This window comes from Saccopteryx leptura, chromosome 6 (assembly GCF_036850995.1).
Source record: "Saccopteryx leptura isolate mSacLep1 chromosome 6, mSacLep1_pri_phased_curated, whole genome shotgun sequence".
Taxonomy (NCBI): domain Eukaryota; kingdom Metazoa; phylum Chordata; class Mammalia; order Chiroptera; family Emballonuridae; genus Saccopteryx; species Saccopteryx leptura.
In genome coordinates, this window is record NC_089508.1 from 147994230 (window position 1) to 148013288 (window position 19059).

The 19059-nt window shown below is 39.2% G+C and overlaps 1 non-coding gene across 1 annotated transcript; it reads right to left on the bottom strand.

Annotated features, from left to right (window-relative positions):
• Nucleotides 1-17168: 17168 nt before the first annotated feature.
• Nucleotides 17169-17243, bottom strand: TRNAP-UGG (transfer RNA proline (anticodon UGG)). The gene has a single exon. It is a non-coding gene; the product is annotated as a tRNA-Pro (tRNA).
• Between the last annotated feature and the right edge of the window lie 1816 nt (nucleotides 17244-19059).

The window sequence follows — 19059 nt, forward strand, 5'->3', positions numbered from 1 at the left end:
TTGATCCATTTTGAATTAATTTTAGTACACGGGGACAGACTGTAGTCGAGTTTCATTCTTTTGCATATGGCTTTCCAGTTTTCCCAACACCATTTGTTGAAGAGGCTTTCTTTTCTCCCTTTATCAAAGATTATTTGACCATATATATGTGGTTTTATTTCTGGGCTTTCTATTCTGTTCCATTGGTCTGAGTGTCTATTTTTCTGCCAATACCATGCAGTTTTGATTATTGTGGCCCTATAATATAGTTTAAAGTCAGGTATTGTTATGCCCCCAGCTTCATTCTTTTTCCTTAGGATTGCTTTGGCTATTTGGGTTTTTTTTATATAGTTCCATATAAATCTTATAGTTCCATAAAAATCAATAGGAATTTTGATGGGAATTGCATTAAATTTATATATTGCTTTGGGTAATATGGCCATTTTAATTATACTTATTCTTCCTATCCAAGAACAAGGAATATTTTTCCATCTCATTGTGTCTTTTTCTATTTCTCTTAGCAATGCCTTGTAGTTTTCTTTATATAGGTCCTTTACATTCTTTGTTATGTTTATTCCTAGGTATTTTATTTTTTTTGTTGCAATCGTGAAGGGGATTATTTTTTTGAGTTCGTTTTCTAATATTTCATTGTTGGCATATAGAAAGGCTATGGACTTTTGTATGTTAATTTTGTATCCTGCAACCTTACTGTATTGGTTTATTGTTTCTAGTAATCTTTTTGTGGAGTCCTTTGGGTTTTCGATGTATAGGATCATATCATCAGCAAAAAGTGATACCTTTACTTCTTCTTTTCCGATATGGATGCCTTTTATTTCTTTGTCTTGTCTGATTGCTCTGGCCAGAACTTCTAGCACCACGTTAAATAAGAGTGGAGAGAGTGGACAACCCTGTCATGTTCCTGATTTAAGGTGGAAAGTCCTCAGTTTTATGCCATTTAATATGATGTTGGCTGATGGTTTATCATATATGGCCTTTATCATGTTGAGATATTTTCCTTCTATACCCATTTTGTTGAGAGTCTTAAACATAAAATTGTGTTGTATTTTATCGAAAGCCTTTTCTGCGTCTATTGATAAGATCATGTGGTTTTTGTTCTTTGTTTTGTTGTTATGGTGTATTACGTTAACCGTTTTACGTATGTTGAACCATCCTTGAGATTCTGGGATGAATCCCACTTGATCATGATGTATTACTTTTTTAATATGTTGTTGTATTCGATTTGCCAGTATTTTGTTTAGTATTTTAGCATCTGTATTTATTAGAGATATTGGTATGTAGTTTTCTTTTTTTGTGCCATCCTTGCCAGGTTTTGGTATGAGGGTTATGTTGGCCTCATAAAATGTGTTTGGAAGTATTGCTTCTTCTTCAATTTTTTGGAAGACTTTGAGTAGAATAGGAACCAAGTCTTCTTTGAATGTTTGATAGAATTCACTAGTATAACCGTCTGGGCCTGGACTTTTATTTTTGGGGAGGTTTTTAATAGTTTTTTCTATTTCCTCCCTGCTGATTGGTCTGTTTACTTCTTCATGACTCAGTTTAGGAAGGCTGTATTGTTCTAGGAATTTATCCATTTCTTCTAGATTGTTGTATTTGGTGGCATATAGTTTTTCATAGTATTTTACAATAATTCTTTGTATATCTATGATGTCTGTGGTGATCTCTCCTCTTTCATTTTGGATTTTATTTATTTGAGTCCCGTGTCTTTTTTCCTTGGTGAGTCTTGCCAAGGGTTTGTCGATTTTGTTGATCTTTTCAAAGAACCAGCTCCTTGTTTTATTGATTTTTTCTATAGTTTTTCTGTTCTTTATTTCGTTTATTTCTGCTCTGATTTTTATTATCTCCTTTCTTCAGCTGGTTTTCGGTTGTCTTTGTTCTTCTTTTTCTAGTTCCTTAAGGTGTGAAGTTAAGTGGTTCACTTGGGCTCTCTCTTGTTTGTTCATATAGGCCTGAAGTGATATGAACTTTCCTCTTATTACTGCTTTTGCTGCATCCCAGAGATTCTGATATGTCGTATTTTCATTTTCCTTTGTCTGTATATATCTTTTGATCTCTGTGCTTATTTCTTCTTTGACCCATTCATTTTTTAGAAGTATGTTGTTTAGTTTCCACAATTTTGTGGGTTTTTCCCCCTCTTTTTTGCAGTTGAATTCTAGTCAAGGCTTTATGATCAGAGAATATGCTTGGTACAATTTCAGTTTTTCTAAATTTGCTGATATTGTCTTTGTGGCCCAACAAATGGTCAATTCTTGAGAATGTTCCATGTACACTAGAGAAAAATGTATACTCTGTCGCTTTGGGATGAAGTGTCCTGTAGATGTCTATCATATCCAGGTGTTCTAGTATTTCGTTTAAGACCACTATATCTTTATTGATTCTCTGTTTGGATGACTGATCTAGAGCTGTCAACGGTGTATTGAGGTCTCCAAGTATGATTGTATTTTTGTCAGTTTTTGTTTTAAGGTCAATAAGTAGCTCTTTTATATATTTTGGTGCTCCTTGGTTTGGTGCATATATATTAAGGATTGTTATGTCTTCTTGATTCAGTGTCTCCTTAATCATTATGAAATGACCATTTTTGTCTCTGAGTACTTTTTCTGTCTTGTAGTTAGCATTATCAGATATGAGTATTGCTACACCTGCTTTTTTTTGGGTGTTGTTTGCTTGGAGTATTGTTTTCCAGCCTTTCACTTTGAATTTGTTTTTATCCTTGTTGCTTAGATGAGTTTCTTGTAGGCAGCATACAGTTGGATTTTCTGATTTTCTTTTTTAATCCATTCTGCTACTCTGTGTCTTTTTATTGGTAAATTTAATCCATTTACATTTAGTGTAATTATTGACACTTGTGGGTTCCCTATTGCCATTTTATAAATTGCTTTAGGAAGTGAATTTTATATTCAAAGAGTCTAGCTGCTGTGAAGTCCGGAATGGGTGAAAGGTTAGAAGCGGCTGGTTAGGACATATATGGCTGAATGTCTTCTGTTTGCTCCTACAGATCCTGCTGATACTCCATCCATAAGGATTACCACACTTCTACAGGGTTCCCCTGCCCTCTGGCATTTTCAGCACTTCACCAGCACTCAGCTAGAGATCAGAGAAAGAGAGTGAGCTAAGGCTAATCATTCACTTGGATTATTTCCTGCCAGGGCTGTGTTCCTCAACTGAGATCCTTGCTTCTCTTGAGGTGGCCTACTCTTTATGATTCTTTCTCCTATGGGTTCTGGTGACTTGTCTCCTCCTTGTGTCCTTTTGATGCTGCTAGCCTAGGTTCCCGCAATTTTCTGTTCCCTTCACCCTGCATACTTTTTTAAAGATGAGCCTTGAAGCTCTGCATTGCCAGGTCAGGTAGATCTTTTCAGGCTGAGTCACTCCCTGGGATTCCTTCTCTCACTCTGTTTCTGGCTTCTGTGGACTCCTTACTTTCCTGACATCTCAGCAACTCACTTAACATGGTTGCTGTTGTGTATTATTTAGCTTTTGTCCTCATTGCATTGGGAGTGTCGTTAGGTTACCAAACCCATGAGCTTGCCCTTCATGTATCAGTGTAACAGACTCAGGATATCGCCATCATGGGATGGACATCTGACACAGGCTGAGACAATCTTAATCTCTAATCTCTCTGGGCCCACAACTGGTCCAGGCTGAGAATATGCCCTGAGTGGGGGCAGTCAGAGACCTCCTCTAGGATTCTTTTAACCAGGGCCAATTGGAAAACTGAATTTTTTCCTCTGCTTGGTTTTGAGCTATGAGGACATGATGCCATAATTTTTGGCACTCATATTTTCCTCCCTGCCATGGAGCAAAAGCCTGTTTGCTATTCAAGAGGTCAAAGCCCAGCAGAGATCAGCAAAGATTAGAGATGGGTTGAGAAAAAGTGATACAGAAAAAAAGAGAGAACTTTGGAGGGATCAGGTTTCTAGTTCCAGTTGTTGAGATTTTTGAAGCTGCATGAGTTCCTGCAGTTCTTCCTTTGATTCTGTGACAAATCCCAATATTCTTCCAATAAGCTGCTTACGTCAGTATGGGTGGCATCCATTGGGACCTCAGGGCCCCAACACTGTGGGATGCTCCGGAGACAGCTTAATGTCACACTTTTTACCAGTATGACTGTTGCAGGCTGGCAACTGGTAAAAATAACCATATGTTATCCCTTCTAATAATCTCAAAAGGGTAGGGAAGCAGATGGTTGCTTATCCTGTGTGTCCTGACCAGGAATCAAACCCTGGACTTCCACATGCCAGGCCAATGCTTTACTGCTGAGCCAACCCAGCTAAGACCTTGTTATTTTAAAAAGATTTTATTTATTCATTTTAGAGAGAAGAGAGAGAGGGGAGAGGGGGAAAGAGGTAGAGAAGGGGGGAGGAGCAGGAAGCATCAATTCCCATATGTGCCTTGACCAGGCAAGCCCGAGGTTTTGAACCAGCGACCTTAAGGTTCCAGGTCAATACTTTATCCTCTGCGCCACCGCCACTGCCACCACCACTGCAGGTCAGGCTGATCAGCAGTTTTAATTTCACCTGCAATCTTAATCTCCCCTTTTCATGTAACCTAATCTAACCTGTTTGCAGGCTGTGGGGATTAGGGATAGACACAGGGGGGTGGTGGGAAGGGTACATTATTCTGGCTACTGTACTATCCCCCTCTCTAGTGATTACAAAACAAAAGTACTTTTTTATTTTTTTTGTATTTTTCTGAACCTGGAAACGGGGAGAGACAGTCAGACAGACTCCTGCATGCGCCCAACCGGGATCCACCCAGCACGCCCACCAGGGGCGATGCTCTGCCCACCAGGGGGCGATGCTCTGCCCCTCTGGGGCATCGCTCTGCCGTGACCAGAGCCACTCTAGTGCCTGGGGCAGAGGCCAAGGAGCCATCCCCAGCACCCGGGCCATCTTTGCTCCAATGGAGCCTTGGCTGTGGGAGGGGAAGAGAGAGACAGAGAGGAAGGGGAGGGTGGAGAAGCAAATGGGCGCTTCTCCTATGTGCCCTGGCCGGGAATCGAACCCGGGTCCCCCGCACGCCAGGCTGACGCTCTACCGCTGAGCCAACCCGCCAGGGCCAACAAAAGTACTTTTTTAAGGTCCAAAACAAAATGATAAAAATGTTCTGGAATTAAATTGTGGTTGTTGTACAACCTTGTGAATATGCTAGATAATTATTTATTTGCATATTTTAAAAAGGTGAATTTTATGGCAGATGGATTATATCATAATAAAAATATACAAAAAAGTCTAAGTTGGCCACATGGGTTCTGTCCTCTGCTGTGTTATCTGTTGTGTTACTTATAGACACACAAGAAGGAATGATCACACACAGTCACTCCTTCCCCAGCTTTATTTAATTCAATTTTCTCCTCAGTGGGAACAAGGTTAATGAATCTAGACATCTCAAAATCAAGAATTATTAAGGAAGAGACAGATAAGCAATAAAATAGCATGTGCTGGAGCTTCAAGGATGCATTACATAACAGGCTTTCTGCCCCAAGACCAACCTCAGTCACACTCCAGCAGATCTTCCTATTTAGTTGTACATAACTGGGAATAATCCCTGGGTAAATGAAATATGCACTTGAAAATGTCCTGGGAAGGTATATGAAGAAGTTTGAATGATGCATGCTAGTAAATATTATAAAGCAGGGAATACAGACAATCTTGAACCAGCTGCAGCTACACACCGAAATGAGAAAACAAAAGGCTCATTTAGGCAGAAAGCATCTCAGGTAGATTTTAATGATACTATTATAAATCATAAAGAAAAGAAGAAAAGAACTCCAGGGGTTCTTCTTCGGAGACCACAGGCTCAAATCACATCAGCTAGAATCAACTAGTAAGCCCTATTCTATCTGACAACAGAGCCTCAGGAAAGATGGGAATGTTGGTCCAAGGATCCCGGGGCACAGAGATAACCACTAAGTGGACCCGAGGTTCAAAAAACCTCTCTGCTCCAAAATCTATGCATAGAATATATGTGGCTGTTTGCAGCAAGCTTTTCCAGACTTGCTTGTTAAGCATCAAATTGGTTAGAAGGGAAAAGACTAGAAATAGGGAGCGTCAAGCTGGAGAAGTTACATCAGCCATTACTAAAAACTGGCTCCTTGAACTGCCACTCATGATGAGGTCTGCTACAAAAACAGCCAACTAGTCACTCTGGTGGCCTCCTTTATCTCTGCACTCACGTTAGAGAAAATCAAAACTGATGTTGATGAAAATGGTATTTGTATCCACTGAAACTACTTTTATTCACTCTGAGAAGCACTTTTATTCTTCAGGAAATCTCATAACATTTATTAATCCTCTCCCACTGCTGTCATAAAAGACAAACCTGAGATAAGCCTTTTTTATTTTTTGTTTTGAGTTTGTTAAAAGAATATGATGCTGGGAGAGAAGTTTCAAGAATTTACAAAGAACTCACATAGCTTCCCACTGCCGAAATTCTCCTTCACATTCACCAAGGGGGCACATTCATTACATTTTCTCCCTTTGTGTGTTTCCATTTCTGAGAAGTTTCCAGAAATGAGAGGAAATGGGGAACTGATATACTTACTCTGCAGCCAGGGAGACACTTCCTTTTTTTAAAAAAAATTATTTATTTATTTATTTATTTATTTATTTATTTATTTATTCATTTTAGAGAGGAGAGGGAGAGAAAGAGAGAGAGAGAGAGAGGGAGAGAGAAGGGGGGGAGGAGCTGGAAGCAACAACTCCCATATGTGCCTTGACCAGGCAAGCCCAGGGTTTCAAACCAGCAACCTCAGCATTTCCAGGTCGACACTTTATCCACTGCGCCACCACAGGTCAGGCGAGAGACACTTCCTTTTAATAGCTGATGATACCAGTGGGATGATGGAATCCAATCTATATATTTCTTGGCTAGAGACTGTCAGCCTAGGTTGATTTTTAAACTGTGATTGATCCATTCCCACGTTGCTCCTACAGCTGGATGTGGTTTATATTTCAAAATCTCTGAAAACATAGGTTACAAATTTTCTATTTTTAGATGGGTTGGGAATATCCTTTGATGTTTTGAGGTGAAAACTACCCATCAAAGAAGTGGAATTAAGCATGTGTGCCGGAAAAATATTATAACCCAGTTCCATACTTGAAAAAAGAAGAAAAACAAAACCAAAGGCTCTGTAATTCCATGAATACATTTGTTTAATTTCAGGCTTCCATAGTAATTTTATTCTAATCTTTCATGGGCCCTAAAACATGTTAAGAAAATCAAGCAAAAATTATTAGTAGGTTTATCATCCAAGCCATAAATTACACACAGAATTTGTGAAACATCAAATTGCTTCTACATGCAACATTTTTACACATTTCTCCCTAAAGTTATTTCCACCCCCCCTCCCAGTATTAGTTGACTAGTCTTTATGGATTGCAACAAAGCTTAATGCAGTAAACTCCTATTATGGGACACCTTGTTCTCTCACAGATTTGAAGGACAGTATTGTAAGGTATTTTTCCTTGCCGAGAAGGAAGGAATGGGGCTCAGAGCCACAAAATGTGGAATAACAAAAGGCTTTATTGAGTACAGAGCGTGCATCCTGCCCCGCGAGGTTCCCTGGCCCCAAGGAAAGATGGAGGCCAGGGAAGTTGCAAGGATTAAACTGCATGGGAGATATTTAAAGGGGTCCCTCTAGGGAAGTCGAGCTAACATGACGTGGTGAAATCTCACTGGCTGGCAGACGGTTGCTTTTTCCACATGGTTCCTGTGAAGCCTCCTTTGGCGCGCTTGGTTGTGGGTGGTCCTAGCCAAAGTTCGCGGGTCTGAGTTTCCCACATGACCATCCTCCACTATCCACTGACCTTACAAGTATGAAATATATAATTCTGCATTTTCCAACCTTACATAGTTGGGATCCAATGCAATTTGCCTAAGCTATAAACTACAGTAATACTTCAGTTTTTGTTGACTTTGGTTATCGTTGGTTTCAATTTTTGTAGATTGTTCTGTAAAAAATTTGTCTCAGTTTTCATCAGTTGCCTCAGATTTCATCAGTGTGCCCTTATGACCTTGCTGCTAATTTTGCTAAAACAAAGGGTGACCCACATGTTCTCTTGCTCAGTGTAATGTTGTTTCTTGTGTGTGCATCATCCCTCATGTCTAGCCAAACGATTTCATTGCTTTCCAGTGCTTTTGTGCTTTTTTATTGATTGCGAGTGCTAATACTACAATTACATGTGATTACTGTGTATACAGTATTCAGTGTAATGTTTATTTTGCATTTTTCAGTTTCAAAATGTACGTAACGCATGTAAGATAAAATCACATGTTCTCTAATCTCATTGTCCCTGTTAAGTGTTTCCCTTGCTAATAATGCCATGTTAAATGTGCATTTATTCTTTTCTTTTATTATTAATTTTAATGCAGTGACATTGATAAATCAGGGTACATATGTTGAGAGAAAACATCTACAGATTACTTTGACATTTGATTGTGCTATATACCCCTCCCCCAAAGTCAAATTGTCTTCTGTCACCTTCTATCTGGTTTACTTTGTGCCCCAACCCTCCCCCACCCCTTTTCTCCTTCCTCACCCCATCTCCCCTCCCCCATTGCCATCACATTCTTGTTCATGTCTCTGAGTCTCATTTTTATGTCCCATCTATGTATGGATTCATATAGTTCTTAGTTTTTTCTGGTTTACTTATTTCACTCCATATAATGTTATCAAGGTCCATCCATGTTATTGTAAATGATCCAATGTCATCATTTCTTATGGTTGAGTAGTATTCCATAGTATATATGTACCAAAGCTTTTTAATCCACTCGTCCTCTGATGGACACTTGGGCTATTTTCAGATCTTCGCTATTGTGAACAATGCTGCCACAAACATGGGAGTGCATTTCTCCTTTTGGAGCTGTTCTATGGTGTTCTTGGGGTATATTCTTAAAAATGGGATAGCTGGGTCAAAAGGCAGTTTGATTTTCAGTTTTTTGAAGAATCTCCATACTTTTTTCCACAGTGGCTGCACCAGTCTGCATTGCCACCAGCAGTGCAGGAGGGTTCCCTTTTCTCCAAATCTTTGCCAGCATTTATTCTGTGTTGTTTTGTTGATGAGCGCCATTCTGACTGGTGTGAGATGATATCTCATTATGGTTTTAATTTGCATTTCTCTAATGATTAGTGATGTTGAGCATTTTTTCATATGCCTATTGGCCATCTGTATGTCCTCTTTGGAGAAGAGTCTATTCATTTCTTTTTCCCATTTTTTGATTGGATTGTTTGTCTTCCTGGTGTTGAGATTTACAAGTTCTTTATAAATTTTGGTTATTAACCCCTTATCAGATGTATTGTCAAATATGTTCTCCCATTGTGTAGTTTGTCTTTTTATTCTGTTCTTGTTGTCTTTAGCTGTGCAAAAGCTTTTTAGTTTGATATAGTCCCATTTGTTTATCCTGTCTTTTATTTCACTTCCCCATGGAGATAAATCAGCAAATAAATTGCTCCAAGAGATGTCTGAGAGCTTACTGCCTATGTTTTCTTCTAAGATGCTTATGGTTTCATGGCCTACATTTAAGTCTTTTATCCACTTTGAGTTTATTTTTGTGAGTGGTGTAAGTTGGTGATCTAGTTTCATTTTTTTGCAGGTAGCTGTCCAATTTTCCCAACACCATTTGTTAAAGAGGCTGTCTTTACTCCATTGTATTTCCTTACCTCCTTTGTCAAATATCAGTTGTCCATAGAGCTGTGGGTTTATTTCTGGATTCTCTGTTCTGTTCCATTGATCTATATGTCTGTTTTGGTGTAATCGGTCTGTTTAGGTTTTCTGATTCTTCCAGATTGATTTTTGGAAGATGGTATGTTTCAAGGAATTTGTCCATTTCATCTAGGTTGTCTAGTTTTTTGGCATACAGTTCCTCATAGTATTTTCTTACAATATTTTGTATTTCTGTTGTGTCAGTTGTTATTTCTCCACTCTCATTTCTAATTTTATTTATTTGAGTCCTCTCTCTCTCTTTTTCTTGGTGATTCTAGTTAAAGGTTCATCAATCTTGTTTGCCTTTTCAAAGAACCAGCTCCTAGTTTCATTGATCCTTCTGTGTTGTTTCTTTAGTCTCTATGTTATTTATTTCTGCTCTGATCTTTATTATTTCCTTCCTTCTACTACATTTGGGATTTACTTGCTGTTCTTTTTCTAGTTCTTTTAGATGCCAGGTTAATTTGTTTATTTGAGCTTTTTCTAGCTTCTGAAAGTGTGCCTGTAGTGCTATGATCTTTCCTCTCAGTACTGCTTTTGCTGTGTCCCATAAATTTTGAGTTGTTGTATGCTCATTGTCATTTGTTTCTAGGAATTTTTTTATTTCTTCTTTGATCTCATTCTTAATCCATTCATTATTTAACACCCTGCTATTTAGTTTCCATGTGTTTGAGAATTTTTGAGCTTTTCTGTTGTGGTTCATTTCTAGTTTCATGCCGTTGTGATCTAAGAAAGTGCTTGATATGATTTCAATCTTCTTAAATTTGTTGAGACAACTTTTGTGCCCTAACATCTGGTCTATCCTAGAGAATGTACCATGCGCACTTGAAAAGAATGTATATTCTGCTGCTTTAGGGTGAAAGTTCTGAAGATATCTATTAAATCGAGTTGATCTAGTGTTTCCAATAAGTCTGCTGTTTCTTTGTTAATTTTCTTTCTTGAGGATCTATCTAGTGATGTTAGTGGGGTATTGAAATCCCCTACTATTATAGTATTGCTGTTGATCTCGCCCTTTAAATCCATCAAAGTCTGCTTTATATATTTAGGTGCTCCTATATTTGGTGCATAGATATTTATAATAGTTATATCTTCCTGTTGGATTGCTCCCTTTATCATTATGTTGTGGCCTTCTTTATCTCTTACTATATTCTTTGTTTTAAAGTTCAATTTGTCTGATATAAGTATTGCTACCCCAGCTTTTTTTTCATTTCCATTTGCATGAAATGTTTTTTTCCATCCTTTTACCTTCAATCTATGTGTATCTTTATTCTAAGGTGTGTCTCTTGTAGACAGCATATGTACGGGTCCTGTTTTCTTATCCACGCAGCTACCCTATGTCTTTTGATTGGATCATTTAATCCATTTACATTTAAGGTCATTATTGATATGTAGTTGTTTATTGCCATTTTATTCTTTAAAGCTGTATTCCTTTTTTGCTATATTCTTTTCCTACTTTGATCTGTTTACAACAGGCCCCTTAACATTTCCTGCAGCATTGGTTTGGTTTTAATGAATTCCTTGAGTTGTTTTTTGTCTGGGAAGGTTTTTATATCTCCTTAGATTTTAAATGATAGCCTTGCTGGATAAAGTAGTCTTGGTTGTAGGTTCTTGTTCTGCATTACTTTGAATATTTTTTCCCATTCCCTTCTGGCCTCAAGTGTTTCTGTTGAGAAGTCAGTCAGATGTCATCCTTATGGGGGCTCCTTTTTAGGTGATAACTTTTTTTTCTTTTGTAACTTTTAATATTTTCTCTTTATTGCTTAGCTTTGGTATTTTAATTATGATGTGTCTGGTGTAGGTTTCTTTGGGTTTCTCTTTAATGGAGTCCTCTGTGCTTCTTGAACTTGTGAGAGTTTCTCCTGCATTAATTTATGGAAGTTTTCAGCTATGATATGATTGAACAAAGTCTCTATCCCTTGTTCTTTTTCTTCTTCTCCAGAAACCCCTATGATGCGGATGTTATTTCTCTTCATGTTGTCACAGAGCTCTAAGAGTTTCCTCTGACCTTTTGAGTCTCTTTTCTTTTTTCTTCTCTGCTTTCATGCCTTCATTCCAGTTGTCCTCCAACTCGCTGATTCGATCTGCAGCTCTGTCTATCCTGTTTTTAATTCCTTCCATTGTGGTCTTTATTTCTGATATTGTATTTGTCATCTCTGACAGATTCTTTTTTATACTTGCTATTTCTTTTTTTAGGTGTTCATAATGACCATCCATTGTTGTTCTAAGATCCCTAAGCATCCTTATAATCATTATTTTGAACTCTGCATCTGGAAGTTTGATTATTTCCATATCACTCAGTTCATGTCCTGAAGGTTTCTCTTGTGGTTTCATTTGATTGCACTTTTTTGTCTTCTCATTGTCCATTTGGGTGTTTTGTTTGTAGAGTTGGTTGAGTCTAGGCTTGGTGTTGTCTGCCTCCAGTTTTCAGTTGTGTTATTTCTAGGTCTTCTTGGGTTGGTATCAGCTATTATTTGTAATCCACTTTTGGATTTGGGCAGCTTTGAAGTCTTGATTTGTTTGTTTTCTTAACAGGTGATAGTCTTCTTTACTGATCTCAGCAGGGGGCTTCCTTGAAACTGTATCTAGGAATGTAATGGATGTAACCTGAGACTCTGAAGGCCTCTTTAGCCAGCTAATCTCACTGGGGGCAGGGTGTTTTCTCAGCTTCAGTAGGGGGAGGTGTATCTCAGATCTCCATGGAGACCTGAGTTACTGTCCCTCCTCCCCACTTCCTGTTTTCAGCTGTGTCTTGTTGCGCTGATTGGAGCTGGATAGATGTCCAGAGAACTCTGATCCGGAAGCAATTCAGTACTGTTTTGTGGGGAAGGATCTATTCCTCCCTTACGTATAGCCGCCTCCAGCATGAATGAGTCAGCTTTTTTTAGGTCGTCTCCTGCATTTCTTAGCCTCTCACAGTCTGTCCCTCTCTCTTTCCTTTCCACTTGGGAGATTAGCTGGTCTTTTCAACACAGCTCACTCCCTGGTCGCCAGGCAAGTGGCTGTGAGCAGTATTTTCTGCTCTTTTCCCTGGAGTGAGATCCCCTGTGGGCTCTCAGCCTCACCCCCCCCCCCATTCCTGTAAGCAGGGGAAATTCAGGCACTCCCTACCAGGTTTGTTGTTGCTTCTTCTTTGCTCTTTGGTTTTTGAGAGCTGTTCTTGTAGTCCAGAGTTGTTTTTTCATGCTGATTTTTCCTAAATTGATTGGTATTCCAGTTTGGTGGTGAGAGCTGAGTGTCTGTGCATCCGCCTCTGGATTTCAATTTTGTTCGAATGTTCATTTATTCTATACATTAGTCTTTTATATTCATTTTATATTAACTTCTTATTGTGTTTGGTATTAAATGCTACATTTGTTCCTATAAAATGTGTTTTTGGTATGTATTTTGGAGTGTCTAGAACAAATTAATTGGATTTATATTGATTTATATAGAAATAACTGCCTTGGCTTTCATTGGTTTTGGATTTTGCTGATTGTTTTTAGACAGATTATTGATGAAAACTGAGGCATCACTGTATCAGAAAAGATAAATAATCAGTTCTCCAAATAGGTTATCTAAAGCGAATTTCTCCCTTGGCTCCAGACAATGCTCTATTTTCAGGCTGTCCTATGTTTTGTATTGTAGGATATTTAGCAGCATACCTGGTCTCCACCCACTAGATGCCAGTATCACTCCTGTTTAGGTTGTAAAAACTTGAAAATGTCCTAGACATTTCCATAAGTTCTCAGAGGAGCAAAGTCTCCCCTTATTCAGAACTACTGATTGAAAGTAATTGAAATTTTCGGTTCTTGCTTAGGATCATCAACGCTACTGCTCCTCCTTCTTACTCTACATGAATTGAAGTGCATTTTGTTGTAGTTTATGTAAAATATGAACATTTGTGTAGAATGGGTTCTTAGATTTATGCAATGCTCTATTCCTCACCCAGTGGCAGTTACACAAGGCAAACACCTTCTAGATTGATGATCAGATTGCTTCACTCACAAATTGTTCAGTGCTTCTTTCCTTTTTTCATATAAGCCCACTTTTCCATCATAACGATCAAGCAAACCTTTCTACTGGTTGTGACCATTGAGAACCCTGGCAAATCTCACTTGGTGTTATTCCCTGGGCCAACACTGACTTGTTGTCTTATAGTGTGGGTCATCCAGGTTCCTTTCAAATCAGTAATATTCACATTTTTGTGAAGATACTTTTCTTTAAAATTTTATTATTTTCTTTCAATATTATTTTGTATTGTTTTCAGATGCACAGTTTAGTGCTTAGACAATCATATATGTCAGTGTCCCCTCAATAGTTCCAGTATCCAACTGGTACCATACATAGTTATTACAATATTATTGGCTATATTTCCTATCTCATACTTTATATCCCCATGACTCTTTCATAACTACCCATTTGTACTTCTTAAAGCCTTCACCTTTTTACCCAGCCCCCAACCTCCCTCCCTCGGGCAATCACCAATCCACTCTGTGTCTATAAGTCTGTTTCAATTTTGTTTATTTTATTCTTTAGATTCCACATGTAAGTGAAATCATATGGTATTTGTATTTCTCTGACTGATTTAAATAAACACAGTACTTTATAGGTCCAGCCATGCCATCACAAATGTTAAGACTTCATTCTTTTTTATGGCTGTTAATATTTCATTATACAGACACACACACACACACACACACACACACACACACACACACACACGAGCTTTTTTATCCCCTTGTTCACTGATGGGCACCTGGGTTGCTTCCGTATTTCGGCTATTGTAAATAACGCTGCAATGAACACAGGAGTTCATATTCAGTCGTCCCTCACCATATCATGGTTCACTTTTCACGGTCTTACTGTATCACAGATTTTTAAATTGTATATATCTAATTTTGTATTGTGAATTTTTCACTATATCGTGGGATTTTGCGGTATATAGGTATTTTTATATATTTATTATTTTAATTATTTTTGAAGTAAAATAAGCAAAATAAGTGTAGGAAAGGTTAATAACAGTGTGGGAAAGGTTTATAAAAGTGTGGGGAGCATTTATAAAGCCTTAAAAATATATAAATAATAAAATAAATATAAAGTCACTAATTTGCACATTTTTGCCTATCATGGGGGTTTCTGCAACCTAACCCCTGTGATAGATGAGGGACCACTGTATTTTTTTGAATTAGTGTTATAGATTTCTTCAGCTAAATTCATGAGAAATACTTCTGACACATATAGTATGATAGTATGTTTCAGTTTAGTTTTTGTTATAGTTGGCTAGGTGTTTTTTAAACATCTGTCTTTCTGACCCATGATATATATATATATATATATATATATATATATATAATATATATATATATATAAACTGAATATGCAAAAAGAAGTATTTAAATATAGTCTCAAGTGTCCTTCAGCCTTAAAAATAAAAATAAATTTTAAACTATACAACCCCCCACGCACAAGTTTTACTGAGAAATAATTGATATATAACATAGTATTAGTGTCAGGTGTAAAACATAATTAGTTGATTGTAAAGCCATTATCCATGGTCATTATCACAGCTGCCTGGCCCATGCAGGTTCTCATTGGATTCGGACAGATGGTAATGAAACAACAGAGGCATGAACTGGTGGGCCATTAACTTTAATCCTAGCTTGCACACAGAGGGCAAGTAAAAACACACACTGGGCTCCAAAATCCACTCATTCAGTGCTCACAAAGCTACTGACTTATCTGAGTTTCCTAGAATCAAAGGTGTCTACCTCACCAGCCTCATTCTCCTTTGTTCCCCATCTCCTTCTCTCTACACAAACTCAGCACTAACTGGCTTCCGTTTCAGCACTCCGCCATCTGGGCTGCTTCTCCTCTCCTCCATGTGGCCTTATTCTGCTCTCCAACCTGCTCTCTGCTCTAATGCTAATCTCAGGAACTGAGAGAGCAAGCTCCTGGTCTGCCCCACTTTATAGTGCAGAAATCAAAACCTTTAGGCCCTGGCCAGTTGGCTCAGTGGTAGAGCATCGGCCTGGCGTGCAGAAGTCCCGGGTTCGATTCCCGGCCAGGGCACACAGGAGAAGCGCCCATCTGCTTCTCCACCCCTCCTCCCTCCTTCCTCTCTGTCTCTCTCTTCCCCTCCTGCAGCAGAGGCTCCATTGGAGCAAAAGATAGCCCGGGTGCTGGGGATGGCCCCATGGCCTCTGCCCCAGGCGCTAGAGTGGCTCTGGTCGCTGCACAGCCACGCCCCGGAGGGGCAGAGCATCACCCCCTGGTGGGCAGAGCGTCGCCCCTGGTGGGCGTGCTGGGTGGATCCCAGTTGGGCACATGTGGGAGTTTGTCTGACTGTCTCTCCCCGTTTCCAGCTTCGGAAAAATACAAAAAAAAAAAAAGAAATCAAAACCTTTAATTCAATATACAAAATAGGGAAGTTTCTGATACAAAGTCCACCCCACATCAAAAAGGGTGGGAGAGGCTTAGTCCTAAAACCAAGCCCCAGGCTACAAGGATCCTGCCTGCCCACAGCCCGCCCCCAACACATATTAATATCACCTGGACGATGGGCTTCCACGTGGGCAGCGCCGTCTTTAACAAGGTGAGCATAATATATTTTATCTGCCCAACATTGATATATGTATATATCATGAAATGATTATCACAATAAGTTTAGTTAATATCCGAAACCTCACATTAGCTACAAAATTTTTCTTGTGATGCGAACTTGTAAGATCTACTCTTTTAGGAACTTAAAAAAATAATTACCACAGTAAGTTTAGTAACATCTATTTCTTATACAGCTACAAAAAAAGAAAAAGGAAAAAAATTATTTTTATTTGAGATGAGAATCCTTAGCATTTACTCTCTTAACAACTTTTATATTTACCATAGAGTAGTGTTAACCATAGTTATCACATTGTATATTATACCTCTAGTACTTATTTATCTTATTGATAGATAAAATGGCTACTCAGCCAGCATCTTTCTTAAGAACAATGCAGGTCTGAAGGAGGAAGAAGGACTTGCCTACTCAGTAATCCAGCTCAGACCTCCCTTGCAGCTGGATGCTGATAAGGGAAGATTGGATTAGGGTGCAGACAATTTTAAGGAACTGTGGTGCCACTCCCAACCACAAACAGAAGAAACTATCTTGCAGGTGCCTTTGACCAAGGCCTTTTTTTTTTTTTTTGTATTTTTCTGAAGCTGGAAACGGGGAGAGACAGTCAGACAGACTCCCGCATGTGCCCGACTGGGATCCACCCAGCACGCCCACCAGGGGCAATGCTCTGCCCACCAGGGGGCGATGCTCTGCCCCTCCGGGGCGTCGCTCTGCCGCGACCAGAGCCACTCTAGCGCCTGGGGCAGAGGCCAAGGAGCCATCCCCAGCGCCCGGGCCATCTTTGCTCCAATGGAGCCTTGGCTGCAGGAGGGGAAAAGAGAGACAGAGAGGAAGGAGGGGGGGGGGTGGAGAAACAAATGGGCGCTTCTCCTATGTGCCCTGGCCGGGAATCGAACCCGGGTCCCCCCACGCCAGGCCGATGCTCTACCGCTGAGCCAACCGGCCAGGGCTGACCAAGGCCTTTTGTCGAATCTATATAACCCCTGCCCCACCCCTCCCTTGGGGCTGACACCCTTTGCTAGTCTCAGCCCGTCTGCACCCAGGTTTTTTAAAAATAAATTTTCCTTTAGAACACACTAGCCCAGGCATGGCCAACATATGGCCCTGTAAAGCCAGCAGCCAGGGCCACTATCACAGCAGCCTCCTGGCCCATGCAGGTTCGCATTGGATTCGGACAGTCGGTAAAGAAACAATGGAGCCAAAAACTGATAGGCCATTTTCTTTAATTCTAGCTTGCACCTGGCAGGCAAGTAAAAATACACACTGGGCTCCAAAACCCACTCACATTCAGTGCTCACAAAGCCACTGACTTATCTGAGTTTCCTAGAATCAAAGGTTTCTAGCTCACCAGCCTTATTCTCCTCAGGTCCCCATCTCCTTCCTTCTCTCTACACAAACTGGCATCTCACTCAGCACTCCGCCATCTTGGCTGCTTCTCCTGGCCACATGGCCTCTTTCCGCTGCTCTCTGCTCTGCTCCTTCTGCTCTCTCATGCTTATCATCCCAGGAACCAAGAGAGCAAGCTCCTATTCTGCCCCTATTTTATAGTGTAGCTTCACAACCTTTAATCCAATATACAAAATAGGGAAGTCTCTAATACAAAGTCACTTCTCTGAGTCATGATGGGATTGTACCACCCCACATCAAAAAGGGTGAGAAAGGCTTGATCCCAAAACCAAGCCCCAGGCTACAAAAATCCTGCCTGCCCATAGAGACACACATTAATTTCACCTGGGCAATGCCATCTTTAACAAAGTGAGCATAATATATTTTATCTGCCCAACAGGCCCGCAGGCCAAATCTGGCCCGCGTAATGAGTTTATGCAGCCCACGATTAAATTTTTAATATTTTCCGCTACTTTAAAATCTCAGCTACTCAGAAGCAGAAGTGTCTTTGATATTGGAAATCGAGATATTTAAGAAGATAGTGATACGCAGAAAAGAATTCCGCGTGTGACTAATCTAGAGTTAACTTCCAATAATTGGTTAAATGGATTCGTGATACTTCTTTATTTTTTAAAAAAATTCCATTGTAAATATTTACAACTTTTGTGCTCATCTGTACTCGATATGAACTGTTTGACGTTTAGCGGCAATGTGAAACCCACATTCTTTAGACGGAGTTTGCCAGTGCACACCCAAGGTCAAACAATTCATTATTTTTGTGGTCAAGTATGCTGAATCAATTGTCATTGCAGCATAGACAATAGCTGCAGTTGATAACTGAAAACATGTCCAGGCTGTAAAATGAAATAATTGTTTTATTTGTGATATAACCCCTTCAAGCTCATTCTATTAATTAAATAGTTTCGATTGATTGCGATATAGTTTGGATATTTATACGGTATGTAATTATATTTTTATTAAAATATGTTTTTATTAAAATAATATTGTATATTAAAATTTTTTTCACTCAAATTTATTCATAAACAAATTACATAATAAAGTTTTGTTTACCTAAATGAATTGTTTTGTATTTAACATTTTTAAATTTTAATATTTTGTCCAGCCCGTGAAAGAAGTTTTCTTTCTAATCTGGCCTGGGGGCAAAAACTGTTGGCCAGCCTGCACTAGCCTCTTGTTTTTGGTTTGACCTGTGGTTTCTGCCTTTCACTTATGACTGGAAGTTTATATCTTTTGACCACCTTCTTTCAATCTTCTCCTTATATCCTCACTTTTAGCAACTGTAGTTCTGTTTGTTTTTTTCTGAGTTAATTTTTTTTTCAGATACCACATATAAGTGAAATTATATAGTATTTGTCTTTT